General features: G+C 46.0%; 1 protein-coding gene across 1 annotated transcript in view; it reads left to right on the plus strand.

Annotated features, from left to right (window-relative positions):
* Window positions 1-6,190: 6,190 nt before the first annotated feature.
* KANK1 (KN motif and ankyrin repeat domains 1) overlaps window positions 6,191-20,449 on the plus strand; it is a 128,628-nt gene continuing 114,369 nt past the window's right edge. The window contains exon 1 of the mRNA XM_074856367.1: window positions 6,191-6,283. The gene's annotated coding sequence lies outside the window, so the exon portion shown is untranslated. The remainder of the gene's footprint in view (window positions 6,284-20,449) is intronic.

Raw genomic sequence — 20,449 nt, forward strand, 5'->3', positions numbered from 1 at the left:
ACTTTCCCCAGTGTCTGCCAAAGCAGCTTCACACTGATGCCTGTAAAACAGGAGCAAAGAACCTGTTCTCTTCTTCAGATTGATCACTGGTCAAGGTGAGACTTTTAGTGTTCAGAGTTGTCACCAAATAACCATCAGATGGGGCCTTATTTATTAAGCCAGCCAGCAGGTGAGAAAACCAGAAGATAGCTTGACTACCCTTCTCCAGAAAATGCCCAGTTCAAGTTTTTTTGCTTGAACTTTTACAGTCAAGGCCCTCCATATCCTAATCACATTTTTCAAAAAAATGTACCATGGCTCTAAGTTAAAATTCCCTTGTGAATTTGAAACTAGGATGAGTTGAAGGTTGAGAAACCCCATTCTGAGAGGACAACAGACTAATGAATTCAATGGAATCAAATCATAATCACAGAAATCAAATCATCATTTATGCAAAGTAATTAAATCTGTCTGTGCATAAGAGTGGTCCTTGATAGGTCAATTCTGGCACAGAGCACATTCGAAGTGCACAGAGGTAGAAAAAACCTCCAATTGTCTTATATGCAAAATGCAGACATCCTTCAAAGTGTCCCTCAAGTCCTATTTATCTCTTGCTGTGGAGCCAAAATCTGTGATGAGGGAGGAATTCCTCCAAGGAGCCACACATCAGGGAAATGAATACTGGGGTCATTAATTTCCTGATTCTGCCATTCCCTGGGGTGAACATGCACAAATTTAGGATTGCACCAGCTAGGCCTAACTTTGGGAGTTCGTTTAACAAATTCCTTGCTCCAGAAAGAAATTGCGAAAGCTTTTTATCTCCTGCATTCTTCCTATAGTTGTTGATTTTGCCTTTTACTATGAGTCTCAAGTTTGCTGTCAGGTGCTGTGAAATGTTTTCTGCCTGCCCTGGCATGTGAGGCAGGCGTCCTGTGAAGTCATCCAAGTCAACTCTCCTTCTCATGAACTGGCATGTGGACCTGCTCATCTCCCCCAGTACAGGTGTCTGAACAGACCTTCAGTGATAATTTTAGGTTTTAGCATGATTCCCCAATGTCATTCTAGACCCCAGTTGCTGTATGCACATACCCATTGAGGAAAATATTACATTAACCTCTCAGACAACTCATGACAGACATCAAGTCCAAGTAAAGCTTTTTGTGAAGGCTAAGCTTGGCAATACAACTGCATGATGCTGTTGATTCAACTTAAACTGCAGTGGCCTCTTCACCCAGCTCAGAGGTAAAATAAAGGTCTGGGAGCTCTGGAAAACCAAGCTTTAAAATATTTCAGTGATAGAAGGTAGATAAAATCTAGAAGGCAAAGTTATGGCAACTTTTCCTCTATCTTATTAGAGCCGATCAAACCTCAGGGAGTATAGTATTTTGACACTGCTCCTTTAAAGACAAGGGTAAAGGCAAGAGGTACATTTCATCTAGTAAATGATTTCTGGAGTTGCATTCCTGTGCATTCATGCACAAATCAAGAACACTGTTGTGCCTCAAATATCCGTAGGCCTAATGGTGAGATACAAGACAATGTGTGGCAAGCAGCAACACATACCCTCTGGCACTGAAAACTCAGATGATGGAAACTCAGCCACACGCTGCAACCTTTCATTTCACTTTGGACTGAGAGGCAAGCATGTGGTACTATTTCCAGGCTGCCACTAATGTGAAACCAGGGCAGAAACAAATGCTCTGCCTTCTTTCGTGTTTGTGTAACATCCCTCCTTTGCAGATGGTGCTCAGAAACAAGCCATGAGGTGTGATTTGCAAGTGGTGTGCTACGCTTAGAAAAGAACAACAGCGTGTACACCTACTGAAACTGCTCCATACCCGAAAGCAAGTCAGAACAGTAGATGCACAGAGAGAAAAAGCTGGGCTTTTACAGGCGGAGAGGATTAATGTGACTCCAGCTGCCATACCCACTGTGTGGGGGTCATTCACACCAGTGCAATGTGTTACCCCTGCTTTTCACAATGATTTGCAGAATATTCAGGGCAGCACAGGTCCAGTGCTTTTAAAATTGGGGTTTCCTTAATTCCTTAGGTTACTACTCAGCTTTGGCAAGGGCAGCTGCTGGGCAGTGATCAGGACTTCAAAGTGTCCTTCCCACGCAGAAGTGCTCCCCAGGCCCCCGGAGGGAGATCTCCCGGCAGCGCAGCCCTGCCCCCTCTCAGCCTCTCTCTGTGTGAGACCCACAAAGGGAGGGAGGGAGGAATAGGAGGGGTCGTAGTGCTCTGGCGAGGCTTAGGCAGGTGCTGTGAACACCGCTTCCCACAAGTCAAAGCTTCTTTTCAGTAAAAATATGGGGTTTTTTTCAGGTAAGTGATGTTTCTAGAATGGACAAATAAGGCACGGGAAAGCACTGGCATTTTCTATGGAAAGAATGTCTCAACTTTTTGGTTTGCTTTGGCAAAAACAGAATTATTCTTTTATAAAATTTTAATAGGATTGTTTTCTTTACAGGGCAGGGCTGTTTCCACTACCCCATCAAATCAGGTGAAGCTTGCTGTGGCTTCAGGGGCTTCCCTAGAGCTGTGAGCCTTGTGGGACTGGCACCATCTTCCATTTTGGGGGTGCTGGAGGAAGGTGGGAGAGGGGTGCATTGTTCAAAATGTGAGTTAGCCTCAGCCTTTTCCACCCACTGTCCTGCTGAGGAGCTGCTTGCTATGGAGCCATAGGTGCCCATCCCAGTTAGAGGAGGACCTAAGGCAACTCATCTAAGATACATTTGGCATCTTATGCTGCTGTACGGCTGCATCTAAGCAAAGAATTGCTGCCAAATACAGAAGCAGCAGGGATGCCTGATCCCTCTCCTTCCACACTTCCAAACAGGGTATGGACCACAGCTGGGAGTAGGGTCAGTGCAACCTGTCTCTACATTTAGCCCCCCCAAACCACCTGCACTCAGGTGCACTTCTCTGAGGCTGCTGATGTGACCCTCATGCTCTAGCAGCCACACAGCTCCCAAGTAAGCTGTGTGGGATGTGCAACAAAGAGCAGGTTTCAGGCATGTTGAGTGTTAAAACCCAGAGGGATGGGGCCTAGGAGTCCATGGCAACTCTCCTGCCTGAGCAGGGGCTCAATGAACTGAAAATTACATTGCACAGGATGATTTTCCTTAAGCTCTTGTTTTTAACATATGTGCTATGTGTGCATGGCTTTATCTGTATTGTGTGCAATGTGGGCAAATGCACCACAGCTTGGGTGGATGCTGGGGGCTGTGCAGGCACCTCCAAGGGTGACACGGCCAGTGGCAGTGCCCCATCCAGGGCATGCCCAGCTGGGGACCAGCACCCCGCTCCTCACAGCTTCCATGTGTGGAGGGGTAGGGACACACCAACATCCTCATCCCCCTCCCTCCTTGAGGGACCCTTTGCTCAGGTTAGTTTAGACTGAAGCCAGTTTCTCTCTTCGGTTCTCTACAGGGAGTCTATAGAGGGTCTATGTCCCCTCTCCCAACCTCCCCCATGTGCATGTGCCCAGAGCACACAGAGCAGACCAGCAGGTGCTTACTGGCCCTCCTCACTTTCTGCTCCCTTATATCCCCCTCTCTGACCCATTTGGCAGATGCCCAGGCTCACAGGTAGTGCACTTCACCAGCTCTTTGCAGTGTCAGACAAGCCCCAAGGAGCTGAAGGGTGAACCAAGACCTGGTGGTTTTAATTGCACCATCAAAGAAAAAAGCCCCGTCTACTGCATGATCACATTGAAAGTCTTTTCCTGTCACTCTTACGCAGGTAACACAATTGACTTCTTTAATTTCACTTGTTTAAACTGTCAAGAGCTGAAAGAAAGGATTAAGTAGGAGAAGAGGAAAGAGCTCTATCTGCTTGCTCTGTTCATTGCCATAGTCGGGAGTGCTTTCATGCTGTGTTTGTACAGTTTCTGGTACAACACGGTCCTGACCCAACTATTTGGATGAATAAGCTGATGCTAAGGAGTTTTTTGCTGGCCTGACTGTACTTTCTTTTTGGTTGTTAATATAAACAATGGTAAGTGGTGCTCACTGTTGTCTCAAGTATTTCTAGAGTTTTTTCTAGAGTTGGTAACTCAGCCATAAAAAATAGCCTCTGGATAGAAAGTTTGCACAGTCAGGATTAATAATTATTAGTGTCTTAAAGAGCTGCAGTGTCAGGTTGCAGATTTGGACTGCAAATATTTCTGAAACTATGTGCTCTTGAATTAAGATATAAAATTTTTTTTTTTAATAAAAGCTTAGTGGTTTGAGATATCATTTACATCAACGTCATAGCAGCTTTACTTACAAAAATACTTGATGTGATTTCATCTCTAAAATGTTTTAATGGCTCCAGAGATTTCAGAAGAAATACTGGAAATTATTTATATGGAAATATCACTGAGCCTGTTAGCTTTTTATAGAACGAGAAAACCCTAACATTTGTTATCTACCATTACTTGAGTGTAGTCCACTGGGAAAAACAGACAGAGAGATTTTCAGGTTTCCTTAATATCCTCCTTGCTCTATTCTGGAATCAGTATTAATTGAGACAATCTTTGCTGGTCTCCATTCATGAGCTTCAGTTATCAAGTCGGTAGAAAAAACATCTGGAAATAGGCAGAGTTTCAGGAGAATTAACCAGGAAAAGGCAGAAGAAAAGCAGATGAATGACACAGAAAGAAGGAAATGAGAAGGGAGGGTCGGGAGGTGCCAGCATTTGACAGCACACTACAGGGAAAACCAGAAAAAGCAAGGAGGGATGTGCCACATTTGTGTCTTTTTGTGCTGTGAAGTAACTCACAATAATCACCCTGCAGGGTCCCATATCCAGATCTGGAAAAGAAGACCAAGTGTTGTCACACTCTCGACTTCGCTGATTCTCCTGCATCTTGTTACTCCTGGCTTGTGGACCAGGACTTGCTGACCTCTGTCTTTGGGAGCTATGAAACCCTTCCTGGCATCACCACAAAGCCTCTGAAGCAATTGCTCCTGGGATCCGGGACCCCCAGGGCAGTGGGGATAGCAACCTGAGATAGGAGCAGGAGTGAAAGAAACCATGCATCAATCCACACCGAATATTCAAACTGTTAAGCAAAAAACTCAAGGTTCACCATACCCGCATTACTGTAGCCTTCCACAGCTGGAAAGGCTTTAGAGACACCCTGTTCTGGCCAGTAAAGATCAAGGCACAAGTTTAAAAACATTGCTTCTAAGCTGAGATTCACATAGCAGTGCAGAGGGAGCTGATGAACAGCTTGCTTTCCTTTGAAAGCCTTGGCTGAGGACCCCATCCAGCCCCACGGAGCCTAATAGCTGGCAGCGGGTGGGCACATTCTGCTGAGGCTCAGACACCAAAAAGAGCATGTCACAAGACAGCCCTCAGTGGGGAATCCCAGTCCCGTGGCACCGGGCAGCGCCAGCCTTGACCAGCTATTGGATCTAACCCAAACCTTGCCAAGTCCGAAGCTCCCTGCATGGGCTTCAAATCAGTCCCCCCAGCCCCAGCACAGGGAACACCTCATCTAGTTTAGCCCCAGAAAGGTTTTCCCAGGGGCGCTGCATTTTCAGTCACAACCCCGACGGTAGCCTGCTCTCCCTGGCAGGGAGCTCCTGCACCCCGGTGACCCACTGACTCAGGCTGCTCGATGGAAGCGAGAAGAATCCCTTCTGCAGCTGCAGCCGCCGCCGCCGGCCTTCGCCCTCCAGCTCATCTCCGGAGCAGCATGGGGCGGGGGGGGGACACACACGTGCCGCGGCCGCCCACGCCACGCCGTGCACCCCTCAAACCGGCTCAAAACCACCCAAACCGGCCCAAAACCACCAACATCCCCCCCGCTGCGGCGGGCAGAAGGGTTGCATCGGGGATGCATTGCGGTGCGGAGGGACTGCGTTGCTGGGGGGCGGGGGGTTGCACTGCCGCGGGGCGGGGGGGGGCGGGAAGGATTTGCGCTGTCGGAGGGGGCATGGTCGGGGGGCGCGGAGTTTGCACAGTCGGGGGGCAGAGGATTTGCTGTCGCAGGGAGTGGTGGGGGATTTGCACTGCTGGGGATGTGGAAGGATGGCCCTGGGCGGAGGGACGGTCCTGCCGGGGGGTGGGGGGGGTGGCGGGAGGGCCGAAGGTGCCGGCGGGGGGCTGGAAGCGCGCCGTGTTGGTTTTGGGCAGCGCGCAGCCGCAGTGCGGGCCGCTGGCGGGTACAAAGCGGCTGCGAGAGGAGTTTGCGGGCTCCCGGCGGTGCGGGCTGGCGGGGGGGCTGGAGTTTTGCGGGGCTCCCGAGCCCACTATCTCCCCACCCCTCGCTGGCGGCGGCGGGGCCCCGGCCGGGCGCGGAGCCCGGAGGTGAGTGGGGGGCAGGGATGGGGCGGGTGGGGGTCGCTCGGCGGGTGCGGGGCTGCCACCCCTTTGGCCGGGCGGAGCAGCCCGCGGGGAGCGAGCGGTCTGCCGCGGCGCAGCCCCGCCGGCAGCAGGGTGGCCGTCCCGGTGGACCGGCGTACGAGCGTGCGGCGGGAGAGTTGTTGGTACCGGTACCCGCTCCCCAGTTTGAGTAAAAGCGCGTGATTTTGCGTAGGGGCGCACTATTGTGTGCATCGCCGCATCCCGTCTCCACTTCGGAGCGGCAGAGGTGCATCGCAGCCCTGCCTTTCACACGGCGCCCGTCTGACCGCTGAGCTCCGCGGAGCGGCCGCGGTACGTCCGCCGCAGGTCCCAGCAGCCCCCCCGCGCGCCCCCCCGCCCTTGAGCGCTGGCTGCCGCCTCCTGGCTCCTCTGGGGACGGCGGTGCGGCCAGACGGGGTGGGGAGAGGTGGGAGACCGGGTACCGGCCTGTGGGGTATGGGTCACATCCGCGGCGGGAGTTCTGTTCATCGTGCTTTGTTTAAATGGACCATCTGGGTATAGTCTGAACTTGTGAGCTGGCACTTTAAAAAGACAGTAGAGAATATTCTTGGGGGGGCGAGGGGCGGGCAGGGGGAGATCTTGGGCTTTGATGCTCAGCTTATGAATATGCCTTAACTTTGGCTGCACTTCATGCATCTCAGAAAGCTCTTAAAGACATGCTGAAGTGTTTGAAAACTTACTCTTTCTGAAACAAAGAACATTTTGAGGCCCTATAGCTTGATACACATGTGTAAAAACTGATTCAAGCGTGATTACGTGCCTCAGTAATGACAATTACTTTCTTGTGACTTCTTTGGCCCTGGGTTTTACATAAGACCAATCTAAGTTTAACTTTCTTGTACTGATCTTAAGGTCAGGCATAGTGTGCTTTTCGTTAAATCAAAGCTCTCAAACATTTAATTAACAGCAGAGCCCATCTGTCAGTTCTGTAGCTTAGTTGACAGCCTTGCACCTTGGCTAGCCAAGAAAGATGATCATGGCAGTTCGCTGATTAAAAATATTGGATATATCTTACCCTTCTATTTCACCCTTTCTGGCAGGGTGACTGGATCTGATTAAAGATTGTGTGGGTGCATGTTGTGAAGAAAGGAAAATATGAGAAGTGAGAGGAGGCTAATCAGGTTAATGTGAGTTTTAGAAAGGCTGAAGTAATTTAATCAGTGCCCAGTGTGTGCAAAGAAAGCCCCGACACCTTCAGTCGGGTGGGGTTTCAAGCCTGTGGGAGTGCTGCTTGGGTCTTCAGGTCTGGAGTCAGTTTTCCAAAGGAAGTGGGTGCCAGCAGGACACAGTGGGGCTGACTGGCATCAGTAGGGCTGCCCCCAATCCATGCTGCAAGTGGCATCTTTGAAGTCTTGTCTCTCTTCTGGATGGGAACACCTGCCTTGTATTAGTAACTAGGTAAAATGGTATCTTACCCCACAACTGCTGTCTCAACAGAAGATGAGGTATTGTCCTATGGCAGGGAAGCCCAGGTCCTTCCTCTACTCATTTTGACCGAGAGAGGTTGACCTGGATACGAGGTGTGAAGGGGCTTGGGTGTGGGAGCTTGTTGCGTGACATCCCACACAGTGCTGGGTGTGGGGAAATGTGGGTCACACCAATGCTGGGGGCAGCAGCCCCCAGCAACAGTACCACTGCAGCTGCCAGTGAGCAGCTTGGGCAGAAAGTGTAGGTAGATATAGGTGCTTGTCCACCTCAAAGTGTGTGACTTTGCCAACCATATCGTTGGTGGTATTTGATGTTATGCTGAACTTCGTGTTTCGTTTGTCTGACATCACAGTGAGGTTTTTCTTTTTTATTGCTAGAGCTCTTAACTAGATGGAAACTCACCAACTGAGGTAGATGGTTCTCTAGTGGCAAACATGATACTGCCATTATATAAATTACTGATGACTACTCTGGGTAATTTGGTGACAAGTTCTGTAGCACTCCAGCCTACATGGGAGTCCCCAATGTCTTAGATTTTTAAACTTGTACACATCTGCTTTCTTTTGAGATCAGACTTTACTCTAAAATTGCACTGGAGAAACTGAGAATAAAACTCTGTCCTTAGATTGAAAACTGAGTGTGGATTGGTTTTAGGTGGCAGTTTAGTGCATGTCTAAAAATCCCACCTCCTTGGGGGAACTGGCAGTGGATATATTTCTCATACTATGAATTACTTTTGTATGAAATGAGTCTGTTCAGTCACTCTCCCTCAGTATGTTTGCCTTTTCCCAGTCTGGCAATTTTCTCAGCCTTGTTAGCCTCTGGTACATCTCGTGGTCTCAGTTTCTGCGGTGCCCTGTACATCTAAATAATAGATGCTGAAAGTGAAATGAAAACGTCTAAATAAAAGAGTGACTTTTGCAAATGGTGCAGAGCAACTGTAAAGAGCGGTCGAAATGGGTAGCTGATTGTGCTTTTAGTTACTAAAGCATTAGTTGTTAATTGAGGACAGTTACAGATTTTCTTGTGGTGTCAGCACCTATTGTAGTGGTAGGTCATGGAGAAGGAGGTTTTTTCCTAGTCATTTAGCTAATGGAATTGACTAATGGGCCATAGGAGAAGTTTCAGGCATCACTGATTGGACTGTCCGATCCAGCCAAATTTTCCTGTGTGCTTTTAGAAAGGGAAGAAATACAAAACTTGTAAAGTGGCTTGAAAGCTTGTGTGTATATACATGCACAGGTATGAATTTTATGTACATTTTTGTGGATTGTGGCAAGATAGTAAGTGTTAAGCTAATAACAAGGTTATGTCATAATGATGAGAAGTTCATGTGGAATTGCAACACGAAGTAGCACTGAACAACTTGCATAAAGTTTTGATTCCACCTAAATTGTTAAAGATGCAGTAAAAGTAGTTTACAGATGACTTGAAATGTCAGCTGTAATTTTTTTTTTATAGGATTTACTTGAAAAGTTTTTTGTTCAAGCTATCTAAAAGTGTGTAAAAGTCACAATGTCTTTTTATAAACCTTATGTAAGCACTGAAATAAGTTTGTCTTGACTAGAGATTCAGTTTTATGATCAAACATACAATGTGTTTGGTTCTATTGGGAAATTATTTATTTTAAGTGTCTTAATAGTATCTGTGTGGTTGAATAATTGGTGGTGCTGTAAAAAGGCATTTAGGCATCTCATGGAGAAATCAGGGAAACCGCTTAGGCTTGTCAACTCTGACAATCCATGGTTATCTCTTGCTCCCAGTATAGATGCTACATATTGAGGGGAAACAACATGCTAATTATAAGGCTGTTTCCAGCTGTCAAAAGACAGGGACCTGAAGGGAAGTAATAATACTGGTCGAGAATGAACAGCCAGCATAATTGATGATTTTTTTGCAGTTTATATATTTTTGCAGATTACTCCTAGCAGTGTTGTGCTCTGAACTATACTACATGTATTTTACTTTGGGAAATTGTGTCTGCAATCATGACAGCAGCGTTGAGACTTGTAGTTAAATCTGAATACTGGTTTAGGCTATATTTGTATTTTTACTTTGCCAAAGGTTCTCTGGCAAACTCTGCAAAATAGCAGAAAGATGTATATGGTGACAGTTGCTTCTTCGGCATTAAACTTGTCCATGATGAGGAAAAGAGGAAATTAATTCTAAGGTGCTGCAGTGAATACTGAAAATGCTTTCTGAGCTTTGCTAGTAATGAAATGACTTCTGTCATTTAGGATGGATGGCAAGAGCATCTGATCTCACTTCCAGGCTGTCACAGGCCCCAGGCTCTTACCCTTCTTTTAAGTCCAATGACTAGTTTGGCTAAAGCAGAACTTAGAAGAAGGCATCCTGTTAGAGTTAAAATGCTCCCACAGGCTTCCCTTGGCAGTTAATGCCATTTTTTTTGTGTCTTTCTGTGCTCAAAAATGTGTTTCTCATTTCTAATTAGAGCTGTACTGGGGAAGGACAGCTGACAATTAAACATGAGTCATGAATGTGTGTTTTGAATGTCCCTTTAATTCTTTAGAGATGTGAGTAGACTGAAGATGGAGGAGTCTGACAAGAACAGTTTGAACTTAATTGTGGGTAAGCAAATCTGTCAAAGTGACCCTGGCCTTTTTATAAGCCAAACTGCTGTTCATGTACTTGTTTGGTGTACAGGCTCCCTGTTGCACACAGGAGCCAAAAGTAGACCCAGATACCTGCCCTGATGGGTTGGAGGTTGTAACTGTGTTTCCCTGAAACAAGGCATCTCCAGAAAATGTTCTGGTGAAGGTGACGGTGGGAGGGTGTTGGGCGGTAGGGGGGTCCCAGCCTGTTTCTGGGCTCATGGATGGTGCCTCTGTGCTGTTCCTAGCACAGAGGGAGGTGTCTGTGCCATCCTGAAGCACTGGGGGCTTGCTGCATGGCATGCAGAGCCCAGGAGGAAGGAATGGCAGTGAGAGAAGAGTCTTTTACATGCAAAATGTGGGCTGTTTCTCCATCTTCTCTGCAGCTGTGTATGCCATGAGCTATAGGCATTTCTGACTTTGTTGGAGGCTGGTTGGTGGTGGTTAATGTCCAGGAGGGCAGTGGGGATACTTTGTTGGGTCTCTTGGGCAAATGTTCATACCACCACACTTCCCAGGATGGACCACTGACCTGCTCTGGGTTGATGATCTCTTAAACCTGCTTTATCATGTGCCAGTGTTCTGAAGTAGGGGATACCCTTCCTGGCTGTAGGTGCCCTGAGCTGTTGGGGGATGCTAAGGAAATACAAAAGCGTTTCACTGCAGCTGCTTTTGCAGAGCTGAAGTGCCAGCATTACTGTTGAGTTCTTCTCTGCACAAATGTACCCGTGCCTCGACCCAAGGACCTGGGGGCCTTACTGGTCTACCAACTTCTCTGCCCAAAGGGTGACCAGTGCAGTTACATGAAGCAGTAGTGCCTGACAGGAGTGGATTGTGCTGGTGCTGTCTTTTCTGAGGAGGTGAAAACAGTCAAAATGTTGGTTATTGGATGAGGCACCAGCCTTTGTGCGGCTGCTTTGTGCTGAGAGGTTTTGTACCAGAGGCTTTGAGAAAGCGCACCTAAGACTGAAGAGGGCTAATCTGTCCTTTACCTTATGTCTTGTATGGGTCTGTAATTAGTGGACATTGACTTTTAAGCCTGAAGTCCCTGGACTTTTTTCTTTTTCCTGAGGACTTTTAATTAGTATTCCTGAGTGTAGCTCCAGATAGGGCTGTTATCCACACAAGTGTGCAATCCTTCTCTTGGTCCCACTGGGCTGGTAGCCTTCACGGCTGCTGTGCAGTGATAATGAGTTCTGTAGTGTGTGTGTGCGCACACATTTCAGCCTCCTAATTATATAGCATGATCATCCATCATTCTTGAGATGAAGAGAAACACTCATTTAGCTTTTATGCTCTTTTTGTTATTTTACGTAAGGCCCTAGCCCTTTCCAAATAATGTTCCCTTGGTTTGTTAAAACCCGCAAGTGTTTTTTTGAAGTCTTTTTCATGATTTCTACATATTGCTGATCTCTTCTCAATTCTGTGATGTCGTTATTAAGGGGGAGAATGCTGCTCAGATGGATCCAGATGACTTGGCACCAGAAATTCCTAAAGTGGCATCAGAACTGTTTCTGTTTTATTCCCTACAAATCTCTGCACCTCCTGGCTTTTTCCTGTTGACTGCAGCAGCCTGTGCCACAGGGGCCTTTGGGGGCTGCAGGTAGGGCAGTAAATCTGTGCCCAGCTGGAAGCAGTGAGTTCTCCTCTTGCACTTTTGCTGCCAGCTGCTTTGTGATGGCACTAATATTTATGTGGCTGTGGGATGAAACAGATCGGAGCACTGATCTGGCTGGAAACAAACCTGCCAAAATACCCCCCCCAGGCTATTCACTGTGTGCACAGCGTCTGGGAGAGGGTGGGAAGCCTCTCAGCGGCGGTACAGGGTTGTGTCAGAAATTAATAGGCATGAAATCATGGTACTGCGATTGCCTCTCGAGCCTGCAAACTGTTGGAAACCAATGTGACTTGTTCTAAAATTTGGTCTATTAGGACATTCTTGGCAGATGGTGATCAGAAGCATCCTGCTCTGTGGGAGAGATTGGGAAAGCTCCTTGCCTTGCATTCTGTATTCATGCTCACCACTGGCCTGCAGTTTGTTCGTCTCAAAGGCAGAAGAGTTTACTTTAAAACAGTGAGTTATTCTGACCCTTTCCTTCTTTTTTTATTTTTTTAAACTGCCACTGTTTTCCCAGTTTAACGGCTGGGAGTCTCCCCCGGAGTGAGACAGTGTCAGAGGTTGACTGTGTTTGTTTAGGTGCATAAACATGGCTGTGCATGGTGGGGCTTCCGTCACAGTGTTTTCATTCACTTCATGAGCTGTTAAATGAGAAAAGGATGGGGCTCATTCCTGAGCTGTTTTGGAACAGATGTGTCAAAAAACCCCGAAGGACCTCAGACAATAGTGAACTCTTTGCAAAGGTAGCTCTTTGCATCCCTTTCTCATGGTGATGCAAAGGATTTCTAAGAGCTACGCCAAACTAATCTGGTTTGGACAGAGAAATATATACGAATGTTTTATGTGGCTCTTCAGTATTTCTCCAGAGAGAATTTGCCAAGAGGTACAGTGATTGGGGAAAAAATATCTTTGGATTCAGGTTAGAGAGCCTTTCTCCCTATTTTTGACTTTTGAGTGTTTTAAAATTAGAGTATAAAATGTAACAAAGGACAGTCAAGATACTGATCATGAGACAAAAGTATGGGGACATGACCCATGCATAATTATTAAATGAAACAATATTGCAGAGTTTGCCTCTGATTTCTAAACTTCTGAGAGAAGAGAAATTGGAATAAAAGAGTTGATAGCTCGTCTCTGTTTTGCAGCTTGACGAAGGCAATTTCAGTCTTTGGAATTTTCTCACCAGTGCTTTTTTATTAACCCAGCTGCTAGTAGACAGGTTGTACTGTTTCAACTCCTTCTCTTCAGTATCCTTACAATGTTAGTAGATTGGTATATTAAGACATAATTCATTTCCCACTGCAGTCCAGCTTTTGGAGGTCTGCAGTAGAGCAGAACCTTGCCTTTTTTTTTTTTTTTTTTTTCCTGAATGTGTGTACCTCAATAGACACAGCAAAATATCTGCTGAGAGAACATGTTTAGTTTAGCTGAATCTTTCTTCAGAGTAGAAACTGATGCTGAGGTCAAGCCTACTGTGGTGGGGGTTTTGTTTTGTGGTTTTTTTGATCAGAGCACTTTAATGGATAATGACTTGTCTCTTGGAATATGCCTATTTACTTCAATTACCCACAGATAGACCAAGATGTATCTGCAGTTCTGCAACAGATAACTTCAGTGTGCATTGTTTACATTTCAGATACCAAACAGGGTGAAAATCAGGCTGTTCATTCATTGTAACCTGTCATGTAGCTGAGTGTGAGTCCACATCCCTTCAGGCTCCATTAGCATGAGTTAACTTTGTAATTGGGTTTCTGGGGCAAATGGGGACAGGAAGCAGAAGTAATTTGGCAGGCTAGGCTTAGCCTTTTTGTTCATGTGGTGTAAATGCACAGGAGAATAGAAGTAAAAGATGGGTGCAGAATGACTGGCAAATTCCTAACAAAGTGGAGGACAGTTGTCAAAACTGCATATGGACGTTATGGAATATAATGCAGCTATATGAAGGTGGGACTTTACATCTATATCAAAGTAGGATTTCTATAACTCCTATTTCTATAGGGCTTTTCAGAGCCCTTCTCTTGCTTTCTTAAACCTGCTGTGTTCTTCAGCTTTCTATCCCATCTGGCAGTAATATCTGGCAGTAATACCTTGTCTTGTAGACACTGGCAACTGCAAATGGGATTGCTGAGTGAAGAGCAGTTGTCACTCAGTTTTGAAACCACTTCACAATGAAGATGTTAATAGAAATATAAGTTTTAAAGTTGCTCTGAACTTCATTCATAATCTCCAGTTTTTCACAAACAAACAAACCAAAAAGCAGAGTGTATCAATTTTTACTATAATTTCTCACAGTTTTAGCCCTTGGACAGTTTCGCTGAAAAGCCAGTTTTGGTATTTTAAAAAAAAAAACCCCAACTCAAAACAAACTGTAAAATGTTAGGATTCTTGAGCAGGGGAGTCAGTTTCTTAGTTTCTTTTTTTTAATGTATTAAAAGTAATCTGGCTCTTTTCAGGTGTTCAGTGTGGATTTACATGAGTGGGATTAGAATTAAGCTGCTTCATGGTATTTTTTTTAAAACCACACTTCACATTTTTCAATAAACAACTTTGCTTCTAAAGCAACAGTCTTTATCCCAGACTAATCTTAAGACTTACAAAAAGCAACACAAGAAGAGATTTTTAGTTTAAGTTCCATTCCTTCCTGACACGTGGTGTTGAACTCATTCTTAAACTTTTACCTTGCCTTTTTTCTTTTTTTTTATGGTAAGCTCTTGAAGAGGTTTCTTTCCTCAGATAAATGCTAATCTTATTCTAGTGTCACTGACCATTTTCTCTGCATGTGTACTTTACCAGCAGTCTGCTTGGGTTTTTCTGTCCATGGCATGTTGGTAACTTTTCCAGATGAGATAAAATCACCTGTAAGAAGACCCTGGGATTGAAGATCTCCGAAACCAGAAGGTGCTGAAAATGATAGAGGCATGATTAGCTACAGTTTATGTATCTTCTCAGCATCATTTAACCTGGCATGCCTGCATGCTTCTCACTTTGTTTTTGCAGTGTTGTGGACTGTTTACTCATTTTTTTTTCCAAGTAGACAAGGGCTCTGATGTGTGCCTGTGTGTGAAGTGGGAGTTGCCTTAATCTTGATCCTGATTCCATCTGTGATTTATCACTTGTCTTTATCTCTCTTTTGTGTTTTTCTTGGAGTTTCTCACTGCTGCTTCTTGTGACTGCCGTTGTGTTTCTAAGCAATGTGCAAAATCAGTCACATCAACGAAAATACTAGTGGCTGCTGGGAAATTTAAGGAAAACAAACCCTTCTTTGTGTCCGTGCACACATCATGATTGTCACGAGTTGTGCGGTAGGCGTGCGAAGGAGATGCAGTCAGTGCTCACTCCGGCGAGACCTGGCAGCAGGAGGTGCGTGCTGGCTGCGGGCGTGAGCCCCTCCTGGGTCACTGCAGCACCAGCCAAATAGGCAGAGCTCATTCACTGACCCTCTGGTTGAACCGAGACATGTGGACCAAGAAAATCTGGTAGAAATAAAATGGAGTTCTTCCAGAACCTTAATAATGGCAGGTGACCAAATATGTTCTTCGCACTGTGAGGAATTGTTGGTTTTGGCTGAAGTAGACTTGGGAGGGTTTCAGGTCTGTTTTATCTGTAGCAATTCCATCTTCGGTTAGCCTGGGGGAGAAAAGGCTTGTGGTTGTACAGCTGAATATCACATCTCTGGCTCAGGAAGTGTTAAGTGCATGTGTTTATTACTTTTAATGCTGGTATGTTTTTCATGTCAGCAACTAGCCAGAAACCGGGGGACCTGCAGTTTGTTTCAGCTGTTGGAAATTAATGACAGACAGCTTTATTGCAAAGTGGCATATAAAGTTTTGCTTCCACAAGCACGGGCTGAGTGGGACAAGAAGGTACACTTCACCGGTTTTCAGCCTGCAGTCAGGCCTTGCAACCCCTCCACAGACCTCCCCTTAAAGGGAGCCCTGAAACTCTGCAGCAACCCCAGTTGCCTCTTGGTCTTGTAGTGTTGTTTTCCCTCATACCTGCTCCCATCCCTCTCTCCCGGGCAGCAAAGCCCCGCTGGCCCCCAGTCCGCATTGCTCGCATTCCGGAGCTCTGCGTGTGCTGGCGTGCCTGTGCGTGCACATGCGTGGGGCGAGGGAGGGCGGCGAGGCTGGTCCTGTGCCCTGGCTAGGGAAACGCTATCTGTTGTGAGAGCAACCTGCCTGTTTCTGTCCTCCCTCAATATCCACCAGAGCCCCCCTGCCCACATTGCTCACATTCCTGAGCCGCGTTTCATTTGGGATGGTGTTTTGCTTTGGAGGCTGTTACTGCTTGGTAAAGGAGTTTCCTTGTAGCTACATCTTCATGGAAGGGCAGTGATTTACGTCCCCCACTTTCGAGCGCAGTTTAACACATCTGGTGCCGGTTCTGGGTGGTTCCAGGTCTTTTTGGTGACTGCAGGTGAGTGAGGCGACAGAGGCATGCAGCAGTGAGGAGAGTGTACAATCAAGGGGCCAGAGGTTTGGCTCTGCATGGTCTGAAGGAGTCGTGGAGTCCTTCCTGGAGGAGGCTCAATGGGTGCTGGTGTCTCTGTGACTGTGTAGGGAGGAAGTTTCTTTGTAATTTCAGTTTAAAGCCTTTTTTTTTTCCCTGTTCCTCCAAGCAACTTGCTAATTTGCATCACGAAGGTGAGCCAGGGTTGTCTCCTTAGCAAGTTGCAGAAAATAAGATCTCTTCAACTGTTTGAGTAAAAATGAGATAATTTATGGGTTGCTTTATGCTTACTGGTGCATTCAAGTACAACTGTTAGTTGAACTGGTTAATACAGTATTACTGCAATGTCCAGTTACAGCCATTCCTGTATCAGTGCTGAGGGAGTCTCATTACCAGGAGGACTGGCTGGCCTGTGATACCAGTGTTGCCCTGTAGAACAAGCTGGGTATGTAAGGCTTTTTCCCCTGCACATCCAGCCTTCAGAATCACTGGGCTGATATTCCCCATGTCTTACTAATGCTCAGCTGGAGATTCTTTGAGCAAATAAAAAATAGCAATAAAATAATGTATTTACGCACAGCTAGGAGCACAACAGTGCTGGCATTTACTATTTTCTGTCATACAACAGCCATTATTTATATATATTAAAGCTTAGTCAAATTGACTTTGGCGGAGCTGGAGCATCTCATCACTTCGATTTCAGGGAAGACGTTGTCAAGCCACAAAGCTGCTCTGATATTCCTGCCTTAAGATTCTGTAAATAGGTGGGTGAGCATGGGAGGTCCTTGAAAATGTGACCAATGTATCTGTACTGTAGGTCAGAAGCAGTAGGTACTCTGTATGTGCTTTTTCTCTCTCCTTTTTATAAATCTTCCTACTTCTAAAACTCAGAGTAGCACAGAGCCTACAGAAGGGGCCAGAGTAAGGGGTGGAAGTCTGTATTCTGTATTGCTTCAGGATTCATGTTTCTGTGCTGTGTTGCAAAATTGTAATGTTAATGCTGTTGCTCTGAACAGAAGGCCTTTTATGACTGGCTAAACTTTGGAAAAGCGTTAGGCTCAAAGAGGAACACTTTCTTTTCCTTCCTTCCCCAAGTAAAATCTTCACTTGGACTGGTGCTTGAATACTTAGGTTAGGCTGTCTTTGGCCTGTCAAAATCCAGCGAGGTTTTCTTTGCCAAAACTGAGGTAAGCTCCAGATAAAACCTCACATGTGATGAGTTATCTTTCTAATTCCTTTAAGAATTGTGTTCTCTTGCAGTGAATTACTCACATAAAAGCACTTGCTAAACCATGTCTAGACTGCAAAGACCTGGATTTGACTGAATCTAATTAAAGCAATGGTGGCTTGCAGGTGAGGATTTAACTGCAGTATATTATCCTAGCTTTTGCTAAAAAGAGATTGGCCTTATCTGAGATGGTTTTGACTTGCATGCAGAGGTAAACTAAAGTTGGATAGCTGAAATGGTTCTTCCCCCCACCTGCTTAGCCTGCCACACAGTGAGAGTCATCTGCCCACAGCGCGATGGCGGAACAGCTCATGGACATGTGGGTTTCAGCACAGTGTCCTGAGAAAAACTGAAATAAATTTCTTGCTGGTTTTGGAGAATTGGGAGAATAATTCTGAAGAGTTATCAGGAAGCTTCTGACTGTACTGTGGAGATGAGACTTCTTAAAATATCCCTGCTAGAAATATTGCTTTTGATACTGGAGGTTAAACATGGTCGATGCACAGCTTTAACTGGTCAATGCTGGTTGACCACCCTCCTGACTAAGCCTGTGAGTTCATGGTCTCATCTCTGCCCATTGCCTCATTGACCATTTAAGCCAGGTTGATTACCAGCTGCCTATTGATTAAGAGGGATTAGGGGAGGCCTGGATGTCTAAGACAACTGGTTTCTCCCAGCTCTGAACAAGTTGCTGGAGTGGAAGTTGCGGTGTTGCCTGTGGATCACTCCTGGGAAATGTTCAGGGTAGTATTTTTTGCAGTATGAAGAAGCACGATCTAACTCCTGGCTTCTGGTAGTTTTACCTCGTGGCCTTGAACATTTGCCCAGACGTGTCTGTGAAGCGTCTCACATCTCGGCTGTTCTCATGCTTTTGCTATTCTTCTATCCTTGGCTCTCCAGACTCCTTTTATTTTCTGTAACTTTTTTATCTAGTGCATGCTTTGTTTGCTGCCCGTCAAGTCATGACTGCTCCTCCTCTTTCACCCTGCCTGTGAATGCTTGCTCTGTTTATTCAAAGTCTCTAAGACAATACAGAAAAGGGAGGTACGAGGAGAAAATGCAAGAAATAAAAGGGAGAAGTGGAAGAGCTCTCCCTGACAGAATGCAGGCTCCTCTGACTAATCTGACAAGTAAAACTTTAGAGAAACTGTCCTTCCCTTTGCATTTTCAGCAATTTCAGCTACTTTGAACTTTGTCTCAAGGGGCAGGAGCAGAAGTGATGAGCCAGCTGTACAATTCCTTTTCTCCTCATTGCAAGTGGAGGGGGGGGGGGGGCAGGGGGGCGCGGCATGGCGGAGCAGCTGCCTCTCACTGTAACACAGTAGCAGTGGGCAACTACCATGACTCTTCAGGCTGCTGCAGTCTTACAAGATATTCTACTTTGGAAATGGACAAAGAAGACGTACTGGGCTATTCTTGGTACCAAGTTCAAGCCTCAACATTGCGAAGAAAATTTATGTATATGTAATAAAAGATACATATACTACTTCATGGCAGTTTGCAGAGAGGAAATTTCTCCTGTCAAGGAGTGTTGGCCTGAACCTGGTCTTCTCCATACATGTCTGAGAACTTGCATTTTTGTCATATAGTGCAGAATCCAACCTGGGATAAACCACATAGTGGCCAGGGGTCACAACAGGCAAATACTTTGAGGTGCCACAGGTGCTTTTGTGAGTACACTCTAGCCTTGGTTGTTTGCAGCTGGGTGGTGTAGGCTGTGGACTAGCCCCCTCACTGTCCTCTCCTCTGGTCATGGGCTGTGACCAGCTGAGCCTGTGGCACAAAGCATGTGCTTGCTCTGCCAGCTGATTTCTTAAGCTCTTCCTGCTTTCTACAGGACTCTGGTATTTTCTTAGCTGTGAACAGTCTTCTAGCCTGATTTATGCTTTTTTTTTTAACTGACCTTTTGATTTCCTTTCACTGTTAATCTGTTAATTGAGAGTTGGTTGTTACAGGGCTGCTCACATTCTGTGTGAAGAATAGCCATAATTTATGTTGTACATTCCTGTATGAATTATGTTTTATTACTGTGGAAAAAAAACCTGTTGTGCTCCATGACTAGCTTATAATTCATTTTGGATGGCCCGATCGGGACTGAAGTCAGATGAGGTGAACGATGGTCAGTGCTGAAGATGAAGATATGGAGTACAGGCAAAGAAGGCTCTTAGTTATCTTTCTTATCATGAAAAAGGGGTAATATTCATCTTGCTAGACTGAGATCTAGCAAGACACATGGAGACTAAGGTGGTGATCGGTGACAGCCAACATGGCTTCACTAAGGGCAAATCATGCCTGACAGATTTGGTGGCCTTTTACAGTGGGCCTTCAGCACCAGTGGATAAGGGAAGAGCAACAGATGTCATCTGTGTGTACTTGTGCAAAGCTTTTGACACTGTCTTGCACAACATCTTGTCTGTAAATTGGAGGGACATGGATTTGACAGATAGACCACTTGGTAGATAAGGAATTGACTGGATGGTCACACTCAAAAGAGTTGCAGTCGGTGGCTTGATGTTCAAGTGGAAGTCAGTGATGAGCGGTGTTCCTCAGGGGTTGGTGTTGGGACCAGTACTGTTTGACATCTTTGTTCGTGACATGGGCAGTGGCATTGAGTGCACCCTCAGCAAGTTTGACAACGACACCAAGCTGTGTGGTGCAGTTCACGCACTGGCGGGAAGGGATGTGACATCCAGAGGGATGACAGGCTTGAGAGGTGGGCCAGGGTGAACCTCATGAAGTTCAACAAGGCCAAGTACAAGGTCCTGCACATGGGT

Source organism: Strix uralensis, chromosome Z (genome assembly GCF_047716275.1).
Source record: "Strix uralensis isolate ZFMK-TIS-50842 chromosome Z, bStrUra1, whole genome shotgun sequence".
NCBI classification, from domain to species: Eukaryota; Metazoa; Chordata; class Aves; order Strigiformes; family Strigidae; genus Strix; species Strix uralensis.